This window comes from Pseudopipra pipra, chromosome 3, assembly GCF_036250125.1.
Source record: "Pseudopipra pipra isolate bDixPip1 chromosome 3, bDixPip1.hap1, whole genome shotgun sequence".
NCBI lineage: Eukaryota > Metazoa > Chordata > Aves > Passeriformes > Pipridae > Pseudopipra > Pseudopipra pipra.
The window spans coordinates 34156556-34178529 of record NC_087551.1 but is presented as its reverse complement, the minus strand read 5'-3'; the positions used below and the strand labels follow the sequence as shown (position 1 = coordinate 34178529).

Here is a 21974-nt window from a genome sequence, read left to right as displayed (position 1 = left end):
AAGAAATATGAAAATAATTCAATCTGGAACAACTTTGGAATAAAAGAGAATATTTCAGTATGTATTGAAACATGACCTAAAAATGCCAGTAAAGCACTTTTCTTTTTTCTATTATTTGATCTGTTAGAAGTCTCTGTATTCTCTAGAGTAAAAGGAAGTTTTCACTCCTGGTAAAATTGCAGTATGTGGATTTTTCATAATATTTTATGTTACTGAATCTCAGACTTTTAAATTGTCAGCTGCTTTTATAAAACACCAGAATCTACTCAAGAAATGTTCGAAATATCAACATTTGTCCTTTAAGGATGAGACCTCAGGAGCACTAATCAATTAACAGTCAATCTCTCCAACCAAGATCTTATCACCTGAGGGGGGAGAGAGTGAGTATGTGTGTGTTCCAAGATATTAGCACAGGCTGTTTGTTAATCAGCTTGGCTTGAGGAGAATATAGAGATGGAGGAAAAGGGGGGATTTTCTGTGTGAAAAAAGACAAACACTGGTAATGCACATCATAAATCCACATTTTTGCTGTATTTGTTTGCTATTGGGCTTGTTCTGAGATTGTGGTATTACACTAACTGGTTACAAATAAGCACACAACTGCAGAAGCTCCAGTTTTCCAATTGCTATTGTAAGGAAGTCAATTGTCCTACATATGTAGGGCAATCCTGGATGCAAGAGATGTATTAGCATCTCTACTTGTGACTTTCTGAACATTGCACAATGGATGACGGTTTTGGGAATCACTCCCAGCTGTTTCCTTGTTTTCTTTTGGAGATAGAAGTGTGTTTGACACTGTTATGTTATCTCTGCAGCATAGCTGCAAAGCAATTCCAAGAAGCAAGATAAATTAATTTTTAAGAGATAGCACATTCCTCTGTGTGACACACAGAAAACAAGTCACACTTCAGCTTTAAATTAGCTTATGAAAGCTATCTTTTATTTATAATAAGTAAGATTTTTAACTGCAGAAACACAAAAAATAAGCAGAGGAGGCCACGATGATTTCTTAAGAGTTTATAAAATGGTAAGTATGAGCTTGGCTTTTGGTTGTTTTATCACGTGTCACATGTGTGACGGGTCATTTATGGTCATACAAAGCAGGTATGAAATACTGCAATCTAACATTGAACTCAAAGAAGGAAACAGTTAAAGAAAGTATATGTGCTTGTACAGTAAACCAAATAATAATATCAAAAATTATCACAGAATGGTGTAGGGCTCTTTCTTCCTAAAATAAGTGCTATTGGTTCACCAGTAATTTCAAATTACTGATATGACGTAAACTCGATAACACACTAAAAAAAGCCCACAGTGTTCTGTACAGGATATCCAATTAATTTTGTTTTCTGTCATTCATTTAAACAAAGTGGCTTACTTTTGCACAGATAAGCAGCAGTTTCAGGTGCACAAACAGCAACACATCTGAAAGGAGCCTTATTTGCAAAGGGGTAGCAGCCAGTATGCATTGGACTAGGTCAACATACCCTTTCCAAGTTATTTTCTTTTTCAAAAGAGTTTTGGTTACATCCTGAGATTATCACAGAGAAAAGAGGGACAGATTCCAAAGGCTTTCAGAAACTTATGAGCTTAAGAATCATAATCAGCAATACATTGTTTGATGTTCATATAATAAAAACTTGGAGTGCATGAGAGAAACTCGCTCTCCAAAAATCAACAAGAGATCTTCAACTATAATGCCAAGAATGTGAAATCCATGCTTTGCTTATGTATGGTACTGCACATGAGTGTTTTAGGGAACAAAAGCAACTGCCCAGAAGCCAGCTGTGTTCATGTTTTTATCTCTAAAACAGCTGTTGCATTTGACTATGTCCCTAAGAGAGAAAGAGTTTCCCCCTCTCCCACTGGCCACTATATTAAGTAGCTCGCTGTAAGTGCCACACAGCACTTGGCAGTCGCAGGCATGGTAACAGTTAGCATTAATAAAAGTAGAAATCGCTTTCACAGTTGCGTGTCTCACAGTTCCACGTGTGAAACATATCATGTTTAGTGTGGACAAACCGGACATCTACAGCATGGATGAGTGCAGGATGTTACAGAACAAATGGGCTCAGCAAAGTGTGCATCCATGTGACCACATACAGTATCGAAGTAAAGTAATTACGCAGTAAGAAAACATGCAAGTACAATGATTGCTGAAATCACTGCTTATTTATTTCATGTTTCAGAGCTCAGTATTGCACTAATAAAAATTAATAACTTTGAGGGACTGTTTTAATTTAAACATTAATGCCCTAGAGCATGAAGAATAATGTGTCTTTAGGTATGTTTAGATATATTTTTCCTTACACCTTCATCTATAGGGAGGGAATGAGTCAGAGTAGCCAGCATATAGCTTTATCTGTACCTGTCTATTCCCAAAATATCACAACAAATATTTAAGGATCTTTTCAACTGACAGAAGTAAAGGTCAGGGTCATAGCAAAGGGCAGTTTGTGGAGGAGGGGTTTAGCATTTCTCTAAGTGATTTCTTCTTCCATCTACTTTTTTATATCCTCTATAAACAGTCCTCTCTAATTTCAAACACATTTTTTGAATTCTGCAGAGAAGTCAGTTCTAAAAATGTATCATCCAAAATAAATGTTTTTCTTGGCTCATACATCAGCTATCCTGTCTTTTCTAGTATAGATATAAGTGGGAGAAGGCATATGTGTGTGTATATTCTGTATATATGCAAATATCCGTGTAGCCTCTATTTAGCATTCTGTACTCACACACTACTTATGCAAAGGTATTGACTGGAGAGCTTTGTTACTAAGACTTTTTTTAGTCTCTATTTAATTGAAAAATAATTATTTAATAGATTGATTAGATTAGCATTTATCTGTTTTATCTGACTAGTAGGCTAATGCCAGAAGAAAGTTCCAGGTGCTCAGCTCCTTTACAAAGCAGATCTTTATTTTGCATATCCAAACACAAGGCAACTCTCCAGCATCCCACACACACACACTGAATTCTCCTCTTTTAAGCAGCTCTAAAGTGTGTGCTAGGTCATCTCCAAATTCACACAGACTGCATTTACTTTCCATTTATTTTTAAAGATTGTCTTTAGATCAGAAATTGGTAAGTGGCTCTCTGGAAGGGTGACCCCTCCACTGCCACTCTCTGCCTTGTCACCATACAGCAATAACCAGTGACTTCTAAAATAAAACTAAATGCAGTGTTTCTCAAAGATTGTAATATAGAGTGCTCATTTCAATTTTTCTTCCCACTTGTGTTTTGGCAAGCAGTTTTCCAGGTTTCAGATTAAATTCCTCAGTAAATAGTTTTCTCTCTCTCTAAATGTGTGGCCAAAAAGCTTAAAGAACCCAATTCTAAATAGCTTTTCAGTTCAGGTCCTCACCTACCATTTTGCAAAATGAAGACAGACAAGGAAAACAGAACCAGTGATGTGACAGCAACTCACAGGCATCTCATACAGGCATAATTTATTCCCATCGAAGCTGCTGCTACCAGTGGCATTCAGACCCTTCCCTGTCTGGCTTCATGCATGTTGGCACGGTTGATTACAGACACTGTGTAAGAGACTGCAGGAATCAGGGATGCTGAAGGAGAGAAGGCTCCAGAAGCACCATCCCTGGCCTAGCACAGGCCATCAGCACCCTTGGGGGCAGCAATAATCCATCCACATCACTGGCAAACCTAATGGTGGGATTGCTCCCCAAACTCATCACTGACAGCACCTGTGCCTCTCCTTGCCCCAAGAGGCTATGCCCTGCATGCCCATGTTACGAAGGGCTTCTGGGGAATATTTCCTCCAGGCCTCCCCATTTTCAGCCCTGTGCTATATTCAACAACTGATCAGTCCTGTGACCAAGGAGAGCTCAAAACATGACAGTGGAGGCACAGCCCAAGAGTGCAAAAAGAATTTTCTCCACACCTTGGACTGCATATGTGACAAGGAGCGTCATCATCATCATGGCCAGGCTTCGCGAACGAAGATTTGGGAAGGGCACTACCCACGTTTGTTACAAGCGCGTTGGTGGCTAAAAAGGCCAATACGAGATAGACAGGAGTGTAAATGTGCCTAAACTACACCTAGACTAGAGAAAAAAAGAACAGACTATATCAGCTTAAAATTAAGACATGCAGAGTAACTTGGGAATTTGCTCCTGATTTCAGGCAAAAAAAGTAAGAATTTGAGACTTTCACTATATAGCAAATACATACAAGAGCTTTTGGAGAGGACTAGGAGGGTAACTATAAAGAGGTAGAAGTCAGTTCTGGAAATGAGTTTCTATGTTGTTTGGCTGACTTTCAAAGGATCTGATCATTTTAATACTGTAAGTATTAAACTGTTCTGTTAATGATGTGTTAAGGCAGTCATGGATTTACTAGAGGTTCTATGCAGATTAAGGCTACATCTTCCCCACTGGGCACACAAAGTCTTGGACAGACATCATTTAGCTATCATTTAAATCAAGGAAAACGTAGTAATTGCTTTCTAGAGTTGGATGAATTATTAACATCAACTGCCCCTTTCTTGCACATAATTTCTGCCAGAAGGATGACTGCAGGAATGTTTCATTGCAAATTTTACATAGCTCTTTTATTTCTGGTTGCCTTGGTGCATGGCTCCATAGTAATTCAGGTTATACTACTCTCTATGGCCGGAGATACAGCCAGAGGTATTTTGAATCACTTCTTCAGAAGGAATGGCCTTTGTGGATGTGGTTTTAGTCAGCTGGAAAAATAAAGGCTGAAACCTACTTGTTAGTCACAAACATTGCTGTTCAATTGAAAGAGAATGGGTTTAGGTTTTTGAGCCTGCAACACCACCAGTAATAATTTACTGAAGGCAACAACCCTGTATCACCAGTAAAACAATTCAGGAAAAAAAACCAGAACAGTAAATCATCTGCAAAGGTGAGATGACAGATCACAGGTTATCACTGATCTTCTACAGATGTCACGTGGATACACAGAATGAAAAGGCAATATTTCTCTTTTGTTGTCAAGTTCTTAAAAACTGTGAAAATGGTTAGTTTAATTGTATGCTCAGGCATGAAATCTGCCTATCCTAGCTCTTAGGTTAGCAGGAATTTTTATTATTTATCTTGAAATATTAATAGACAGATTTTTAGTACCAGGAAATCGGCACTCCTTTTCAAAGAACAGGCACATATAGAAAGGCAGGGTTTCTCATGTGCAAAGTTGCAGACTGGCATTTGGGAAAACTGTGTTCTTGTCCCAGGCATTAAAAAAAAAAAAATTAAAACAAAAAAAAATAGCAAAGCATCAATGTATTGTCTTGTCTGGAAGCACAGCATCTGATAAGGATGTGTATGACTACAAGCCACTGACAGCAAACTGGATGAACGCTGGTTTCCACAGATGTCCAAGTAGTCACTGTATCGGACTTGGTTCCCCACCCCATGAGTAAAGATTTTCAAAAGAAGGAACACTCTGCAGTAAAGTTCACAAGCATCACTGAATTAAAGAGAATGACAGGATGGTTTGTATATCTGACCATTGTTATGTAAGTTTGACTGGGGAAGGAGGGACCAGCCATCCCAAAGATGACTGCTTCATTAACTATGTGAAAAAACCTGCATTTTTAGGATGAAGCCAATCTGTTTTACTTGAAAATCAAATTTAAATAATATACAGGATAAGTGCCACGGCCCGAGGGTAAAGGGAATAGGGATGCAACACTGCACAAAAGGGGTTCTGACACAGTAGAAGGTCAGGGTGCAATGGTCAGTTTATTAGGGAAAACGAGGACTTACATAAGGTTTGGATAAGGGGAGCTTCAATAACTGGGGTGGAGCACGGGATTGACAATTTAGGATGAAACAGGATTGGGGAACAAGGAAAAGTTGGGTGGAACTTAGGAATATCCAGGGGAAAGGACCAATGGGAGCTCACTCAGCACTGCGGCATCCATCAGCCAATCAGTGAGAGATGAACGGGAAAACCAGGGGAGAACAAGGGAGTAAACAACTTTTGGCAGGAAAACATGAGGGCAAGTCCAGACAAGTCCTGAACCATATAATGAACATGGGGGTACATTGAACATAGTATAAAATCAGTAATAAATTGGGGAATAACATGAAAGTCCATGGATTAATAGTCTTTTCAGGCCCCATAAAAGTTCCTCCAGGCCTTAAATCTTTCCCAGTCGCTTGGGTGATTCTCCTCAGATAAGGCCTTGAAACTCCCATAGAAAATACTTTGTGTGCTCAAAACCTATGTAATAATCAGTCATAGTTTCATTAGATTTTTCCTCAGTTTGGTCTCCCTTTTAAACTACTACCATTCATACAATACAGCTTACTCTCTATCAATGGAAGATTAATTAAAGTTCTAATCTAAAAATCATCCATCACATTTTTAATTCCCAAGCCAATTCCTTTCACTTCTTTCCACCTTAATTTTTTTCACCTGTACATCATCTCTGCCTTCAGAACTGCCAGTTTACTAACACATTATTTATGTTATTTTGATTCATAATATATCACCACAACAGAGTCATTCTTGGTGGTAGGTCTGTGCTGCCTTCCTCCCTATTTTTTTTTAAATCAAAACAATTCTTTACCATAGCAACTTTTCTTGGCTACCTCCTCATTCCAATAACTTGCGAGCAGCAAACATTCGACAACACTGATCAGACCACATTGTCCTTGTGCCAAATTGAAAGGCAACTCCTCCCTGGAACAGTAAATGCAATCCCAAAGTTACAGGATGAAGCTGTTGCACGTCTCTCAGAAAGCTCGTATTCTTTAGAAAGTTATTGAGCATTAAGAAGTTCACTGTGCCAAAACCTTCGGAACTTTAGAAGTTACTCGAGGGAGCAACTCCTCCCTAAGCCCTCTAATTTATGGTAGGAAGTGAAGAGCTATAAAAGCTAACAAACTATTCATAAAACTGGTAAAGGAAAAAAGTGTTCAACTCAAAAAAATATCAGACAAGGAACAAAAGGTACCAAAGTCATGCTGAACCAACTTCTAACAATACTATATGTCAGTTTGACATTAGATTTTTAAGAATATGTGAAGGCAAGAGCCCACTTACTTAATAATGGTTGTTATTTTACCTATCAAATCATAACTTTCCAAATTACACTTTATGTAAAAATATCACAATATTATATTTTTCTTCAAAAGTTTTCTACATAAATTTCCCCATGACTTAAAACTATATATCCTCCAACATTCTGGTGAAGGAAATAATTTCAATATTCAAGCTTATGTTTTCGTACTCCAAAACTTTATCAGTTAAACTACAAGAAATGGGGCTTTGCCTTTTATTGAATGACTTGAAAATTATTAAGAATTATTAATTATATTTATCCTATCATACTAAGAAATAGCACTGAGAGTCTCAGTAAGTCATTTCATACTTCCAAATCAGCATGTATAAAATAATTTTCAATTACTTTTATACTGAAAAACTAAATATTCTTCAAATTATTTTTGGTCAGAAATATCGTTAGTCTCTGATTGCAAACCATCAACTTAAAAAAAAAGACTACCTGTCACTGGAAGAATGGATAAATCTAAAAAATATCCAAGAACGTAACATTTCAGTGTAGCCAAGAATCTGTGTAGTTATTAAAAATGAGAGATTTTGAAGACGAAGTAGCTACAGTGTAAGCATAATAAACAATATTATCACATAAATATTATAGAATTCCATATATTATATGGCTGTAAAAATGGCAGGATTTCTTTTATTGGTATAATCCTAGTGATACCACTCATTCAATAATTTTCCCAAAAATTACCATGCTGTTGAAATTCTTTCAAGGTTCGGTTTCTAGTCTTGTTAGCAGACATGCAACAAGTTGCCTGGAATAAGTTGCTGTCTGCATGCAAAGACAAAGGCTGCAGCAGTGATATAGGTACAGTGATCCATGTGAAAGGACACGGAGCAGTCATGCTCCTTCTTTTCGGAGCAACCTAGCTTAGGTCTTTTTACTGCTTAGGTATTTGTTGGGGTATTTGTTCTCTCCAAATCCATGTGAAACAAGAGTAGATTCACCTCTACTCCTGAGATGAGCCTTTCCATCTCTGCCCTTCCTATCATTTATCAGGGCATCTTTCCTTAGTCCCTTCCTTACTGAACAGGACTCGGTTCTTTTTATCTATTCATCACCTCAGCTGGCAACTTTAGTTGTTCCACAAAACTTGTCATGATCTTCAAGACATCTTCCCAATGCCTTCAAATGCAACTAATACTGACTGTCTCCCTGGTCCAGGAAAGTGTCTGTTTTCTTCTTTACTTCCGTTACTCAGACCTCCACTCAATACATGTGAGAAATCACTTCTGCAGGGCTTGTCCTAAAATTCTCCAGGCCTTGCTCTTCAACTTCATTTTCCTACCGTAAACATGATCTATATTGGTTAATTTTTTTTCTTCTGTGTAGCCCATGAATCCACCTCTGCCACTCCATTTGCATTGTTAACGTAGGGCTGCCTATCTGATCCTCTTCAGTAACCTGCATCCTTTCCAGTTCCTGGAAAAGATTTTTCCTCTCTCGTCCTGTCACAGGGAAAATCTGCTCATTGAGCATAGCCTAACCAAACTGCAATCAAAATGTTGTAGCGATTTTTTAATGATGTAATTAACTGGCAGTGAGTGAATCCATACATTCATGACCAATGTCAATAGTAAAACAGATAAACCATAACATTATATACCTATGAAATGCTCATACATACCCAAAAGTTTCTAAACTCCCTTATATTAGAAATCCCAGGAAGGACTATTGCCCCATAGATACAGCTAGGTACATATTCATGCACACACACATGTAGTGGGGGTTACAAGCTCTCTTCTCCTGGGAGCCCAGATACTTGCAGACACCTCCAGAGGGAGATGTGGATGCTGTCATATCATGAGGACCCCTGCAATCCACCCTACAATCCACTAATGCCTCGCCTGCACATGGTGAAGAAGCATCCCAGAAGGGTGCAAACGCACACTCTGAGCACGAGTCTCTGGTTGCTGCACCCCATGCCATCCAGCTCCTATCTGGGTGCAGGCTACAAAGCAAGTTATTAAAAGCTCTATTGACATTTCACAACAGCATGCATCTTATTTTAACTATTCTTCTACGCAGTATTGATAATGCCTGAATTATTACAATAGACTCACACTTAGGCTATCAGGCTATGGATGCCTCCTCTGCAGCCTATAGAAGTTACCTGGTCTGAATTTTCCTCAATTCACCGTCTTTTATTTTGTACCCTTCTCCCTGTAAATGTGAGAGCTTCAAGGACAATTGCAACAGCCAATTTGGATTGCTGCAAAAAGAGAAACAGGCTTCAATCTACGTCAAATCAGAAACTTGCTAGAAGAATTCAGTGCTTGTCAACATTTCTGTGAACTGTTCAAAAATGTGAATGCTAGCTGAATAATTTCAAACTGTTTTAGACATTCCAAGGTTGTTTGGAGTTGTTTTTCTCAGAATGACAATAGAGTATTTTGGAAAGAGTATTACCAGAAGCCTGATATATTTTTCATAGGCTGAGAAATTAACAGAATAATTCAGTGAGACCTTGCTTTGGTTTTGGCAAGCCTTATTGTGCTTGCATTCTCTATCACCTTCTTAGTTTGTCTATATTTCCTGTTTCAAACAATCAGTAATATAAAGTCATTTGAAACCCATGTCATGGAATTTGGTTACATTTTATCAATGACCTCCAATCAATCCCCAATTTCATCGTTGTTCCAGCCTCTTCTCTGACCTGAGATATTCTGCATCCTCACAGACCTGTACCTCTCATAAATATCAAAGGCTTTTGCTTCAGAAAAAAAAAAAAAATCTATATTTTACCTTTCCTTGTCTGACATTTTTGTCTGAGAAAAAAATACCACATCAAATCCTAATTAAGACAGAATTTTATAAATAAATAAGGTATGCCTTTCAGAAATCAAAACTTGCTGGGTAAGCAGCAATTGATTCCTAATTTTAATAATGGAAGATGTTTTAAACCACTAATACTGCCACCAGAAGATTATTTGTGAATCTATTAAAAAAGACCTAAACTTAGGTTCATCCAGAAAACATAAAAGTAATTAGCTATATAATAGTCATAGGGACTTAGTTGCAGCATCTCCTATCTGAAATATCTGCACTGTATTTTTCTGTACCTTGCTGATTCACAATTTCATTTCAAGCTCCAGAAGAAAGATTTTCTGTCCTGTATCTTCTTTCCTCTATGTGATGTCCTAAATTGCACTTGAAGCCTTGCTTCAGAATTCCTCTAAAGAAAGTCACTTTATTTGTTTTGGCACTTTCTCTTTGCAATTTTTCCAGTTGTCTTCATGCTTTCACTAATATTTTTTAAAACATTACTCAAGAGATTCCATCATGCACTGTAGATGACAGAGATCATATCCTATCAGATGAACATTTCTGCTGATAGAGAGAAAGTATGAATGATGCCGATTTCTTTCACAATTTGGCTGCACCAGACCTAAAAAAATCAAAATTCATTAGCTGTCCCCATGAAAAATGCATGTGTAAGACGGTGCTATTGAATTAACTATGTTTCTTTCTCTGGACTATTGTGTGCTATCTTTTCTTGCACATCTACTGAGAGCTGAGTAGTTCAGATTTAACTCAGTACCAATGTTCCTTCGTTGTAGTGCATAGCATCGCTATATGGAAAGGACGAGATTTTTTTCCCCCCTATTATTCTCATGTTCACAATTATAACTTCTTTTATATTGAAATTACCATTTTTCCAGATGCTTTTGTGCTGTTCTACAGTCAGGGTACCACACTGCAGTGGGGCAGACAGGCAATTCACTGCCCCAGCACGAGTTCATAGACCTGCAGTTTTCGTGCACACACCGAAAGGCCCTGCTTCTTGCTGCTGAAAAGGGATATCCTGGGAACTCTCAACTTTCTGAGAAGCAGCATTGTTTACCTGAACATGATCACCAGGAGTCAAAGAAAGGGTGAAAAATAACAAGCTGCGAAGCTGATCAGAATGTGTGAACCTAAGATTCAAGAGAAGTCCTTTCTCAGAATTTTGATCTTTCTTTTCTCACAGTACAGTTCCTAGGACACTTCTCCCTCCCTAGTTTCAGCCTATACAAGAGACATGCAAACATTACATTTCTCAGCAGCAGACCCTTACACTTAGACCGAGAAAGGCCTCTAAGATAATCTCCCAGACATGATGTCTGATCTAATATCTGATCTCCTAGTCTCATTGAATGGGAAGATTTTACTCACCATCTATTCAGCAACATGTTCTCTGTTCCAACTGGTACAAACATCTGAATGGCAGAAAAATCTCGCAGAGATCTTTCACAAAATTTTACTTATAAAACAATCTCCACTCACGATAGGTTGAAATGAGACGCTTTACACAGTATGTTTGTGGGCTCTGTTTATGGTCTTATTTCAGTGCAAAAAAAACCAGCTGAGAATATTATTGAATAGAGAGTTGAAAAGCACCACAGATTAATACAAAATGATAAGAACAAAACAATTCTGCTTCTGTAATAGTAAACATGTCTCTATATCCTATTAAAATTCTTAGAAAGAATTCATACAATGATAGATAAAAACAAACTGATGAATACAATAATTTGTTATTTGCAAAGACTTTTAAAAACCAAATCTCCTAGAAGTGGCTCTTAGGAATATTTGGAAATCATTTGAAAGTGCATCCACATCAGTGTTTTAATTTCACCCCCACTGTATGTGGTTTGGGTTGCATTGTGGAGCTACCTCAGAATACACAAAAAGGTTTCCTTTTAGACAGAGTTAAATCAGAAGATGCAGGCCTAAAGCAGACCTGTGACACTTCAAATGCTACTGTTTATTTAAACTTCAGACTGTATCAGAAGAAATCTACCACAAACTCTCAAAATGCATGAAGCACATATAGGAGGGACTTCCAACTGCTTTGGCCTACAGACTTGCTCACCCTGAGCTATTCTGCTGGCTGATGCAGACCTAGTCTGGGGCTCACAATCAACATATGAAAGTTACTATATCAACTCATCTATCCTAAATTAGGATGTCCCTTCGGGGGAAGTAAAAATTAACCTCATGTGAGTAAACATCTCTCTCTTGGGTGGTAAAACTAAATCCCTCAAAGCAACTTAACTATACAGGGAGAACCGATACATGTTTGGGAATGCACTGAAAGGAAGTTGTTGGTGGGAAAAGACTAACATGGTTCAGCACACCAGTGGGTGAAAGGACTTAAAGACAGCTAGCAGACACTGGGGCAGATGGTGGGGTTGGGAGAATTTGGAGAGACCCTCGGGGATGAGGGTGAAACTGAGATGGAGCAGTGAACCTTTCTTCAGGTGCCTGTGAAACAGGGATTAGTGCTGCTTGTCTTCTGGCAAACTCTCACCCCTTTCTCAGCCACAGAGCAGAGGAGGACGAGGAGGAGGAGGCAGGAATTTGTTGTTTATGCAGCGTGTTCTCCTCTTACAAACAGCCCTCGTGCCCTTTGGCATAGGCAAAGCTGTTGGCTCTGCTACTGCTGGCTACTGCCTACTCTGCCTGAGCAGCAATTTGGCCCTGTCTGTCTTGAATGATACACCCAAAGAACAAGGGTCTTCACTGGTGCGCCAACTCACAAGCTGCCTTGCCAGCTTCCCTGGCTGAGACAGACTCCAATGGCGCCTGTTATAACTCCCCTCTGCCTGCAGGTATATCCTCTACAGGCTATAGTTCTAATATTTTGAGGGGGCTAATTGCAAGTATCACAAATGACAAGTGTCCTGAGATAGTTCACTGCAGTCCCATCCTATCTAGCAGCTAGTCTAAATGACAGAGGCAGAGAAAAATGTATGTACGATCATCAAAGTCACTGAGTGCCCCTGACACCAGGCTCTTATTCTCATACTAAGAAGCTCCACATGTTCTTTAATTGTTATCCTTGCATTTCTTTGGTATTCAAAACATGTTTCTCTTCAGCCATCCTCAGCAAAACAATGCGTTCTCAAGACTGTCGTTTTATCTTCAACATTTCCCTGCTATTTTGCTGCTCTTTGGGGGTCACCTATCTGGCAGTGCATCCTGGCCAGCAATCTAAAAAGGGAATTCCAGGTACTGTTTACACTGGCACCTTACTGCAGCTCTCTCCTTCCTCTCTGATACTGCTTCTCTGTGTGCAGCATCAAATTACACTGCCCTTTTTTTACTGCCATATTGTATTGCAGTCATATGAATTTGCTACCTACATTTAGGCCTGTTTCAATATTCCCTCAGAAGTCAGTATTAATAATAATTGTTATCCTTTTCAATATTAATTCTCCATAACAGACTTCATCAACTGCCTACATGTTCTTTAGATCCCAGCCTCATGACTCTGTGCTTATTCATAGAAAACATTTTACATAAACTCCGTATACTCTTTCACTGAGTAGAAAGAGAAACAGCAGTTGAAATAGATCCGTGAAAAACAAGAGAATTAACTTGTTTTGATGAGAACAACTAAAAAGCTTGGCTGGATGTCCTACATCAGCATCTTTGGTGCATCCCCTCCACTTTGAGGTACTGTGACATCAGTTATTTTTTGTTTACTGAATATCTTTATAAACCAAGGTTTATTTCCAGCAGTGGTTATTTCAGTAGGGTTGCTTCAGCGAAAAAAAGGCAGAACTTGGACCTAGTGTGCTGTGTTAGGTTCCCACACACTCTTTCTCTCTCCTGCTTCCTCTCTTTTTAATGTCTCCTCTTGACACCTTTTTACTAAAGAAGCATAGCCAATTGCAAGATACCTTGCTTTCATGTGAAAAAGCAAACCTGGCCACTCTCCAAGATTTCTCATTTTAAGTTACCTGGAACATCGTTTTAAACAGGAACCACATGTATTTACTGGTAGGCAACCCAATAATTTCACTTTCCACAGGAATTTTGGGATGCATACATTAATGGTATAAGCATGGGGGAGAAAAAAAGTTGCTCTGAATGAGAAACCTAGTGTTTACAAAAGCAGCGCTTGATACTTCAGGGTGGAATTTGGTTTCATTCCCCAGCACGTTAAATTGTAACTAGGCATGTGTGATTTAATATAGCAGAGTGATTTCCTGATTTGTTTTTAATTGCCAGTATACACAGACTGCATTTTCAGCATGAGTTATTTTTATTTTAGATGAAAGAAAATGGGAACAATAACAAAGTCTTCATGAGAAAATACTGTTCTGTAACATTTCTTGCAAAATGTGAGTTTCAAGAAATGTTAAGATGCCCAGAAAAGGAAAGTAACTGCCTAAGTCCCACATCAAGCAAGGATTCAAGCATAGCTTACTTCAGTGGGAATTAAATACATGCTTTGATTAAGCATAACTAAAAGTCTTCTTAAATCAGGAGTTTGTTTTATATATTCATACATAATATATATGTATTAATCATTGTTCATTGTAACGGATTCACAAATAAGAGAGCCACATGTAACATACACCCAACATGGTTCCCATGACATGTTTACACATAACTTTGATTCTGTATTTGCCCTATGGCTGCAGGTAGCTTGTTAGGAGGGGAATTGGCATTTATTCTTTCTCAGCCCTTCATCTGTATTAAAACATTCACATTCTACTGTAACATTTTCATTTACAACCCCTTCAGGCCAGTAAAAAGCATAATCATTTTCCTCCCTAGTAACTGCATGGACATCAGCTTTAATTTCAGCACACTTTGCTCTTCCTAAACCTTTTTGTCTGGTAACAGCTGGTCAGTATATTTCTTCATTATGCCCCTTTTCCCAAAAATGGCTATGCCATGCTCCCAGTAATATACCTTCTTGACAATACCTTTGTCCTAATTGTTTCATCCTTTGTAATTTTAGGTACATGCTACTGACAGATACAGAATGCCTGGGAGGCATATATTACAGATTCTATTTCCTCTACCATATTTACCTAGTTCCTGTGCAAAATAAATCATATATGTAATAAATCATAAAGTCTAAAAAGACTTCATATAAAGTTACCGGTATGGTGGACTTTGATACAGAGTTCGTATTTGCAAATAAAATTCTGCTTCATTTTCTCCAGTATTTTTCAAATGTACACATACAAGCCTTGTTTATCTGTTTGATACTAGGAGATAAGCAGTAGTTCTAACATGCTTTAGTGAATGTGTCTGAAATTGTTTCAAAACAATTGCGGACTGTTATCAAACAGTTTCTTCAGATAATCCACAAACAACCAATAAACTCCATGAGTTTTTGATATTCTGGCCAGTCAACAAAGCTATGTGCTGGCACAAGTACCAGCTATAGATAAGTATATGACTGAATGTTAATCTCTGCAAAATCCAGACGTAGTCTCTGTCTCATTTATGTGTCCTGTGACAACGTGAAGAATTTCAATCCTATTCATTTTCCGTCACTTTTCCATCCAGAGCAATTATTAAAGCTTCAAACTGCATTCTCAGGAAGCAGCATATTTTCTGAGACTGCTCTTTCAAAAGCCTACTTATTCAAAGTAATTCTGCGCATTAACCTGTGACACTCTTTCATTGCCCTCTCATCCATTCTTTAGGAGTACTTGAAGTCTTCCAGTTCTGGATGTAAGACCTCTGGCATATTTGTTTAAAGAAATACTAGGCTGCTGGCAGGTTGGACATCTTAACATTAGGTAGAACCTACTAACTATTGTCATCTTTGTCAGTGACCTTTTTTCTTGTTCATGAAAAATCAGTGATGATGTTTAAATTAAGGCAAACAGGAAAAATAAAATTTCCATGAAAGTGCAAAAAGACTGTCTCATAGCTTAGCCTGATGGGTCATATACTGTCATTGCTCAAATCCCTGGCAGAGAAAGAAATAATCTTTTGCAATTAAGAAAAAGGTAACAAAATCATACAGGCAAAAATTATACTACAAGTAGCACTAGTAATTTTGGTTCCAGTTCAACAAAGATTTTTAAGACATATTTGTCTATTTTTCTGAATCAGAGGCATTAGTAAGATGTTCTTAATCAGCTCTTTTATTTAGTGAAGGAAAATTATTATAAGACCAAATTAAATGGAGATTGCACATAAAGAACTAATACAAATTATGAAATGGAGTGATTGGTGAAAAAAAATAGAATCTAAAGTTTAAACCATTTTAGAAACACATAATTATTGTTTAAATATTACAATACCTAAAAAAGCCCCACCTTCTTCCTACCTTCCCCTCAGGTTAGCCATCATTAGAGTAATTGGACGATTTTCGAAATGCATCCTCCTTAGTAGGAATCTTAAGGCAGAAGATCTGAAGGAGAAGAGCATGAGTGGCTCTCCAAATAATTTCAAGAGAGGGTTTCCATAAATACAGAGCAGCACAAGACGAAGCTTAGTGACATCTGTACCAGAGACTAACAAATGAAAGCTCTTGGTGGAGAGAAGGTGGCTGCCACAAGGACTGACAGAAGAACCAGGAACTCTCAAGGACTCATGAAAGTAAGGACAAAAAGCATGGGGATGCAGACAAAGTGTTTAGTTCAAGCAGGAAGCTGAGACAGTCCTTGCAATCTGATTGTCAATGAACCATCAGATTTCAGGCTTAAAGCCGTGTGAGGCCTTTGTGGTCTACATGAGAGTGTCATACTTTATTCCTCTTCTGTGCCAGGGACAAGTTGCATCTCATTCTCCTAGCTGTGTGTAAAGAGAACATCAAGGAACAGTGTAAAAATCTCAGGGCAGTTATTTTGATTCTTGTGTTCAGTAAAGACATGACGGCTGAAGTCGATCAGGGCCTGAATGCACTTAGGGGTTCTACAACTTCCCTCCTATTCCATTCTTGGAAGCTTGGCTGCCTGTACCCAAGGACAGCTACAGTATGGTGAAGCGGTGTCACTTCGGGCCAGAGTTGGGAAAGAGCTGTGAGAGGCCTCCATGGGGGCCTCCATCCCTCACCTCGCAAGATGCATTCAGGTTTAGGCACTTGCTTCTGGCTGTTGCTTGAGAGGTGTCTCTGTTTTATGAATGTTTGCAGCTAGATCCCAAAATCCTCTTCTCAAAACTGAAGACAGCTAAAACACCCAACAGATCCTTCTATCTGCTTTTCAGACAAATCTCTGAGTGCAACTGAGGGCTCATCTCCACATGAATAGAGAATTTCTCAACCTCTACCTAGTGGTTAACCAGAATTCCTCCAAATGAAGTTCAAAGCATTTCTGTCAGTGGATAAGAGTGTGCCAAGGCATCAGGCTAGACACCATACCTCTTGAAGTCATGAGGGAGAGAGGAGACCATGAAAACAAAAACTTCTAAGGTTTGCTTTCTGGATATGTTTTATTCACGTCATCCAAAACGTAAGTTCATATATATTTTCATTCATCGGTAGGGTATTAGTTGTGTGGTAGACACAAACATAGACACAATACCTGTTTAGATAACAGCCCACTCAGAGCTGAGTAGAGCTGAGCTCTTAACATACACACCCCCTTGCCCCCATTTTCCACCTCTTTGATCCCTGAAAATATTTACCTTACACTGAAAGCCAAAACCTCCTTTTATCCAACTAAACTAACAGCTGCACAAACTTCTGAAAAACAGCTCCAAAGTTTTTTTCTATTAAAAAAAACCCCAACCTGATCTGTTTGGTAAGGACTATTCTCTATAAACTTGCTTTCTCTGTTTATGGATCTGTTCCCTTCTGGAATACATCTGCTTGCTTGGTTGTAAAGGGCTTCTGTGTGATAATTCATTCACATATATGCCTGTCCCACATGCGAACTGCATGCAGAGCTGTATCAAAAATTGGCTTCACACTTTCTATCAGCAGCTGCAAGTTTGGGTCTGACTGGAAGCTCCTCAACACTTAATATTTTGGCCTGTGTAATATTTGTTGTTTGAAGTAAATTTTTGAACTACTGCATAGAAAAGGAATAGAAAAAGGGGAAAAAAAAAATCACTAAAGTATGTAAAATGGCACATTTAAGTTAGCAAACTGGTTCCAAATAACTAAGAGTAAAATGAGGCTTGTCACTGCATTCTGAGCATAAATGGCCACGTCCATTGAATTGTCTTAGGCCCAGGTGCCTGGAAACAAGACTGGGTCAGCTCGATTAGCAAAAAAAAAAAAAAAAAAAAAAAATCCCTGAAGCAGCTGAGAGACTGACTAAAAGCTTCCATGTTTTGCAGCAGACATAAAGGGAAAGAAAACGAAGATGTATCAGGAAACATGGAAGAGAACTGGCACAAGGGGTGGTTATTTTTGGTGTTACAACAGAATTCCTGCTACCGATTTACACTTCGAATTTACTCATATAAATCCAAAGCATTCATGCAGCTCATCTGCCGTGCACGCCATGTGGCTGTGCTGTCAATTCCGTCTACGGCAGGGATTAGACTGGGACGCCTCCACAAGCAGCACTGATCTCTCACTCACACAAAGCAATATGCAGCTTACTATCAATAGTCAAGCCAACCATGTTTTACCTCTATTTATCACAGCACGGTTCAGCCAAGAATTGCAGGTTTCAACAAAAATGAATAATTTTACCAGTAAGCAACACAAACTTTAGATGCCCTCCACCGGTCTCAAAATATCTCGTTTTCCTGGATCGCGTCCATAGCCTGTATGTCAACAGTAGCTGTAGTCTAGCTGAAGAGACTTTTAGTCAGATTCAGAGCATAAAGTTGGGGTTTTAATATAGATGTTTATGCTGAACCTGCGATTACCTCATTTTCATATAAACTTGCGGCATTCTGGGCGTAGTTCGGAGCCAGCTCCGATCGCGTTCGTGGCACTGCGCTCCCTAACGGAGCCCTGGGGATATAAATTCTAAAACCAGGGCATACCCCGCGCGTCAAGAGACTTTGCTACGAAGCGCCTAGAAAAATCCAGCGGGGCTGATGGAAAAATCCCGGCCCGGGCAGGCGGGGCTCGGCTTCCCACCCAGCTAAACAAACGGCTGATAACGCCGCGGCGGGCCGGGAGCGCTGCCGCTCGGAGCGGGGCCGCGTCTGTCCCAAGGTCAGCTATTTGAAGTACAATAAACAGGAAGACACGGCGGCGGCGGCTCCGGCTCTGCCCCCGCCCCAGCCCCGGCGCTGCCCGGCGCCCCCCGCCCCGCCGTGCCCCGCCCGCCCCAGCGGGCGACACCTGGCGGCACCTCGGGGCGCTGCCGCCGCACCTGCCCGAGCCCGCGCCCACCGAGCCCCGGGTCCCGTTAAACGCCTCGGAGCTGCGCCCTTGGTATTGCAATAGATCTGTCTTGGACTCGGGAGTTCTTGCTAGTCCGGAGCGTCCCATGAGTTGCACTGGCTTCCCCCTGGCCTGCAACCTCAAACCGCGGGGGCTTTCTAAATTACACCAGTTGTTTGTCTTTGTGACAGGGGAAGCCCTCCGTGATACTGTGTGAACATACGCTCCGACCCAAATGTAATTCTTTATAGCAAGAAAATTGCCTTTCTGGGCGATCAGGATAAGCAGAGTGTTTAAATATACTTCTTTCAAAGAACTCTGGTTAATCTTCTGAATAAATCATTTCGGAGAATAACAGCAGTAACAATCCATTTTAGTATCAAAATAGCAAGAATGTATTTTAAACCAACTGTTTTTTCTGTCCCAGGAAATGGCCAGCCTACCTCCTTTTTAAAATACTATTTTTATAACACCCGGTGGCCTGGATTCGAGATGGAGTTAATATTTTTCTCCATGACGCAGTAGGCAGAACATGCTGAAACTTTATGAACCCAGAAGTGTATTCTCTATGATAAACAAAAACAAACTAAAAAAAAAATCTCTTAAGAGCTCTGCAACTCATATGGCTTTTACCATCTGGCACACAGTCCTGGCACACTGTAAATCTTTGCAAGTGGTATCTCCTTTACAGACTGTAATGCATAAAACCCATATGCCAGGGGCTCGTAGAGGCCAGCCCCTCAAGTTGCAGGCATCACGTAGTGGTGTGAGATGAAGACAAAACATTTGTGATATTTCAAATAAAAAAAAAAAAATCACCTCCATACCATAACAGTATGGACACCGACAGTGAGGCAACTTTCAGTCATGATTCCTTTCTTTAGAAATGTCACCAATCACACTCAACACAGCTGGGAGTTGAGCAAAGGCAAAACAGGAGAGGGGGATTGAATGCTGAGTGCTTTAAAGATAATTCCAGAGTTATCTCTGGAAAAAATTAAAACAACTCGCATTAAGACATTTAGTAATACAAGATACCAAGGTTACATTTGATGAATACCAATCCTAATGACAAATATACTCCGTGTAAATCTGAGCTCCATGACTTTTGGCAAGGATATAAGCCATCAGCTCAAAAGTCCTGGCACAGAATATCAACATGCCCATAAATTTCTGCAGGCACAAATACATCTGTTAAATTATTCCTTCATGCTTCCCTTCAATATATAAAGTCATAAGTGTTGACCACTTCATCCCCTAGCTCTGCCATAGGCCATACCTGACCTGAGCAGCATGAAGGGACTGGAGCCCTGAGGAAGCTCTGAACAGGTTCCCTAAAGCGGCGTGTCTCTTCTCCAGCATCTAAAATGACACTGAAAAGCGCAAGGACCTTAAAAACTTAGATTGCTCTGAATAAGGACTGTCCTCATAGATTACTACTAGATCTAGCTCATCTGCTCTCTAGACTGAGAATCTTTTTGATCTGCTAAAATGAGGCTAATGAAGATATGGGATGTCTGCATCTTCCCAGACCTTGTTTGCTTTCTCTGAGGAGTCATCACCATTTCTGACCTGAACTGGAGAAACAGTAGAACTGTAGTAAATTAATCACAAATTATTTTATTGTTTACTCTATTTATGGGGGCATTTTGCCCAAATGTTGAGGTCACACAGCGGCTCTTTCTGACAGCACCACTGATGAAGGAACATCCTGTTAGACTGCTGCTGCTGTGTCTAGATTATCCTGGAAGGTGGAGGTTGAGCAAGGGGGCTTCTACACAAAGCATCAGCCTAATATCTATATGGACCCAGAGGGCTGCACAACTTAAAGAGCATGTTCAGGGTGAGGTATACTAAGAAAAAAAATAGTCTAACCTGGAAAAACAGTGTTTCTTCTCTATTCATACATCCACTTAAAATTTACAATTAGTTATATCTTTATTCTTAGATAATTAGATAACGTGATCTCTCCTTTGCATAAATGTAAAATGCTTTTAGAATGCCTACCATAATAACACCAGCAGCAACTTCCATAGCCATTCATGGCCTTTTTCTCTGACTAAGGCCTGTACCAAAGGAAGTGGAAGGAAGCATGTCTTCTTCATGTCCCATCCAGTGACATTTATACCAGTGTATTCTCCACTGTTTGCAATATTCAAGTACAGAAACTCTGCCGAGATTTTAGTACTGTTGTAATATTTTTATTGAAAGAATAAAAAGATTTTTATATAGATAAAGAGATTTTTAATTTGATAAAACACTAAAAGTTGTCTGGTTGTAAATGTAATGATTTGAAAATAATAAAAGAATTTGAGTTTGGTTATGGTATATTATTTTTTATACTCTTAAATTAATAATTACTATTCTATTATAGTGATTGATTCTTCTTACCATAGCAGTTGCAAACTCTGACATAGGTTAAGATTTCGCTGTACTAAGAACTGTACCATGGAAAAAAAGGAAGAAAAAAACAACATTGCCCAAATCCTTTAAATTTAAGGGTACATACAGCAAGTCCCTTGTAGTAGAGGGGTTACAAACTGAGAAGTTCAAGAAACAGTAAAGCTAGTTTGATCAACATGATGGATTGACAGACACTGAGAGAATTTAGCTGCTCTCAAGAGATTTGCATAAAATTTTGCACAGGAGAATTTTAAGGAAGGGTTTACAGGCAGATGGTACGGTAACTTTGCATAAGTTCACAGGTAGAACCTAGGGCCTTCTCACTATGTGAAAAGCAGACATGGAAAGCCATATTCCAAAATGCTAACAGGTGGATGATAGATGCTAGAATCTCAATGCTACAGGAAGCGGAGGCAAGATCTCAAACCTGATCCACAGAGATGAGTGGGAGAAACAATGTGGAAGGAAGCCTGAGTGGGAAGA

The 21974-nt window shown here is 39.3% G+C and overlaps 2 long non-coding RNA genes across 3 annotated transcripts in view; one reads left to right on the top strand and one right to left on the bottom strand.

Moving 5' to 3' along the window:
• Positions 1-18119, bottom strand: part of LOC135411256 (uncharacterized) — a 28404-nt gene extending 10285 nt beyond the window's left edge. The window contains exons 1-3 of one of the 2 annotated variants that reach the window (XR_010429065.1): positions 17160-18119; positions 10120-10384; positions 9171-9269 (exon numbers count right to left, since the gene is read on the bottom strand). This is a non-coding gene — a long non-coding RNA (uncharacterized LOC135411256). The remainder of the gene's footprint in view (positions 1-9170; positions 9270-10119; positions 10385-17159) is intronic. The other variant, XR_010429064.1, reaches the window with a different exon arrangement.
• On the top strand, positions 16587-21416 carry LOC135411257 (uncharacterized). Its single transcript, XR_010429066.1, has 2 exons — positions 16587-17250; positions 18083-21416. It is a non-coding gene; the product is annotated as an uncharacterized LOC135411257 (long non-coding RNA).
• The last annotated feature ends 558 nt before the right edge of the window (positions 21417-21974 follow it).